Source organism: Lolium rigidum, chromosome 7 (genome assembly GCF_022539505.1).
Source record: "Lolium rigidum isolate FL_2022 chromosome 7, APGP_CSIRO_Lrig_0.1, whole genome shotgun sequence".
NCBI classification, from domain to species: domain Eukaryota; kingdom Viridiplantae; phylum Streptophyta; class Magnoliopsida; order Poales; family Poaceae; genus Lolium; species Lolium rigidum.
This window is the reverse complement of record NC_061514.1, coordinates 100,691,520-100,695,146: the sequence shown is the minus strand read 5'-3', so window position 1 is coordinate 100,695,146 and position 3,627 is coordinate 100,691,520. Positions and strand designations below refer to the sequence as shown.

The 3,627-nt window shown below is 55.6% G+C and overlaps 1 pseudogene; it reads right to left on the bottom strand.

Annotated features, from left to right (window-relative positions):
* Positions 1–1,184: 1,184 nt before the first annotated feature.
* LOC124671754 lies at positions 1,185–3,258 on the bottom strand (annotated as a pseudogene).
* Between the last annotated feature and the right edge of the window lie 369 nt (positions 3,259–3,627).

The following is a 3,627-nucleotide window of genomic DNA, read 5'->3' as shown; positions in this document are numbered from 1 at the left end:
TTCACGCCGCTCCAATCCCCTATCTTGCAGCCAGAGGTGGAGCTATGTACAAGTCAGGGGGGCCACCGCCCCCCCCCCCAACTTTTTGAGAATTACTGAAGGAATTTTTTTTACAAGGCTTAGAAGAGAAAAAATTTAGCACTTTGCCCCCTAGATATATATATTTTATGTTGCACGGCGAGCGAGGCTATGGAAAAGTTCCTGACGGACGAGCTAAAGAACTGCAATGCCGAGCGGCTCGGATTGCAGAGGAACCAGACCGATGCCCTCATGCTAGCCCATCGCGACCACAAGAAGGAGGGGAACCCCGAGCTGGTCAATGTTGCAATTACAGCTAGCGTGGGGTTTCTCTGCGTGCTGGTTAGTGCGGGCGCCACGATTTATGCTACAAGGCGTTCCCAAGCCATGACCCCGGAGGTAATTCGACAAATTCTGAACTCCAGTGACTTCCAGGAGATGCTGCAGACAGTTCTCGAGGATCATCAAAAGGAGCTGGTACCAGAAATCTCTGCCCAACTCGCTGAAGTTGTAAAGGTGATCTACCACAAGGAGCAAAACAGTGAGATGATGGATATTTAGAATGCGGGGGCATTTACCCTTAAACTTCTTTTCTTTTCAGGCTGCTGAGGGTTGTTCCAACACCCTGAAGACGGAATAGGATCTGAAATCGAGCCTGGAAGTAATGAATTCTTCCGCCCCGCCGGGTGGAAATTTCCGTGAGAACTTGTTATTTCAGTTCCCTTCGTTGTTACTCGAGCAACGCATGCCTATGGTTTGTCGAGCTTGATCACATGCATAGAAGTGTGGAGCCACCAAATTTCGATGAAAAGGGGCGTGACTGTGGGTATGGTGAGCCATGGCCGCGATACCTGTGTTGCTTCATGTGGACCATTCCCTTGGTTCAACAAAAAATGGACAAACTCGGCCTCTATCTACACTCAATTTTATTGAAACCATACTAAGATAATGCTAATTGACGAAATGAGAGTTGGAATTTTATAGTTTATTTGCAACTTATCATGTAGTCACAACTTTATTTGGTTTGTAGTTTTCCGTCGTACCAGATTTTCAAGGTTCATATGTTAACATTGCAACCGGAAAAACGAGGCTACTTTTTAAAAATGACCAGGTTTATCTTTATGAAATTATTCACACTAAAATGTGCCTGCACATTTTTCAGACCTTCAAAGTTTTTCCTCTAAACAATACATGAACCGCCTGAGCGACGAGCGTGACCGCAACAGCATGGCGAGCGTGGCCGGCGTCGCGTACGGCAGCGTTGCAGCGACCTGCTGCGACACCTGGTTTGTCCCTGCCATCGACGTCGTCACACCTCCAGAGTCGAATCCAATCACCGAAGGCAGCTGCAGCTGCGATGAACTGCCCCGCTGCTGCATGTGCGCGCTCATGCCGGCGAGCATGTACGCTCGACCCGAGCGCGCGTAGCTCTGCCGGCTCGACACGCGCCTGCGCATGTCCCGCAGCTCCATCTCCAGCGCGGCAATCATAGCGTCGCCGCCTCGTGCCGTATCCGACTGCGCTACCGCTCGCCGGCGGTTCTCGAGTATCTCCACCGCCTCCTGGTGCGCGCCCCGCTCTGCTGCCGCCCTCGCCGCCGCAATGTCCTCGGTGGCCTCGACCCGGACGTGTTCCCGCTCCACCTCCACCGACCTTGCCACGTCTGCCGCGTGCTCCGGCCTCATCACCATCGTGTCCTCGGCCGTCACGTTGATGTACCCGCCGGCGGCCGCGTCTCGGTAGGCGCAGGTAACTTTGAGAAGAGTTGTGGCATCACCGTCCGTTTCTTCAGCTCTCGGTATGACCAAGAGCAGCAAGAAACGCCTCTCCTCGTCGGCGTAAAGTTCGCCCGCTACAATCGAGGCAGCACGGCCATCCTCGTCGACGCGGCTCTCGTAAAGCCCGGACTTAACTGAACAGACCCGAACGCTGGGATGCACGCACGCGACCTCAACGCGGGCCTCCTGAACCACGACTGACAGAAGCCCGCCGACGCACTGCGCGAACGCGTCCTGGATCACCGCCTCGTTCTCGATAAACGAGAACGTGCCGCCCGACGCCTCGGCGACGACGTGCATCGCGGCGGCGTCGTGGTCGCTGCCGAAACCGAACGTGTGGATGGGCGCAGTGCGATCACCGGCAGCGGTGTCCGTGCGCGCAAAGTATGGCGGGATGAGCGCTGCGTAGTTGGGCGGTCCCCGGCCGAACGCCTGCCTCATCGGGGTGTAGTTGTCCTGACCATCGGAGAGGAGCACGACGCTGGAGACGCCGCCGTTCCTGTACCGGCGCTCGTCGAGCACCCTGGCGGCCGTGCGGAGCCCCTCGGCGATGTTGGTGCCGGGGCGCGCCGTGAGGGACTCCACGGCGCGCGCACAGAGCGCCTTCCCGGCGTCCGACATGCGCGCGAGCCTGGTCACGCGGCGCGCCCTGGAGGAGAAGGACACGATGCAGAGGCGGTCGTCGGGGCCGAGGATGTCGACGACGAACCGCATCGCCTGCTTCAGCAGCTCGAGCTTCCGCCCGTGCATGCTGCTGCTGACGTCCAGCACAGTCACGAGGTCGAGCGGCGCGCGTGGCGCCGGAGCGTCGCCTGCCGCGTCAGTGCCGGGAGCCTTGAGGTGCACGAGCACGGCGAAGTTGTCGCGAGACGAACCTCTGCCGACTGCCGAGTATAGTAGTCGGTGTATGTCTTGACGACCACCGCCCTGCTGGATGGTGCGCCTGCTGCCGAGGCCATCGGCTCGTCGTCGTCGAAGACGTCCGGATCTGCGGGCTGGGTGGATACTGATAGTCGTGGAGGTATCGGCAGCGGCATGACATCCACGGACGGCGGCTGGGTGGGCGGCACTGATGCCGCCGCCGGTCGCACGAACGGCAGTTCGCGCCAGGGCGCATTGCAGAGCGGGCAGAGGAGGTGGCCGTACGCGACGCTGGCGGAGATGCAGTGGAAATGGAACGTGTGGGAGCACTCGGCCATGAAGATGGCTTGCCCGCCGCCGACGCCCATGCCGCTGAGGCAGATAGCGCAAAGATTCATCTGCATGGAAAACAAATGTCGAGGCAGCTTTATCTACAGTAGTTATTAAGGTCTTATTAAGGAACCAAACAAATCTGGACGAAGAAAGAGGTTACTAATATCAATAATTCATGTCGAATGAACACACTGTGTACAGATACCAATTTGACAGAAGAACTATGAAACTAGACTGAGGATTCATTCACCTGGTCAGGGCTTTCCATGTCGAAATAGGCTCTCGCTGCAAGCTGCTCCGAAAATCGATACAAACAAGTAACTTGACAAAAAGAAAAACCTGCGACGAAAACTAAGCCGTATGCTTCGCCTCAAAGGAAAGAATAACGCGGTTGGATAATGGTTGCGATTTGCGACGTAGTATGCTGCTGACCATGACTAAGTGCCTGCTTAAACAATATCAACTGGATTTCATACAACTGTTGTCTGCCTTTTAATTTGTGCTTCCTTCTTCTTCTTTTTTTTTTAATTTAACAAGTGCTTCCTTCTTCCCCAAAGCAGGCATCGGGATTAAGTCATTGGATGTACATCCCAACGGCCATTGACTTCGTTCATAAATAGAGAGCATCAAGAATTGC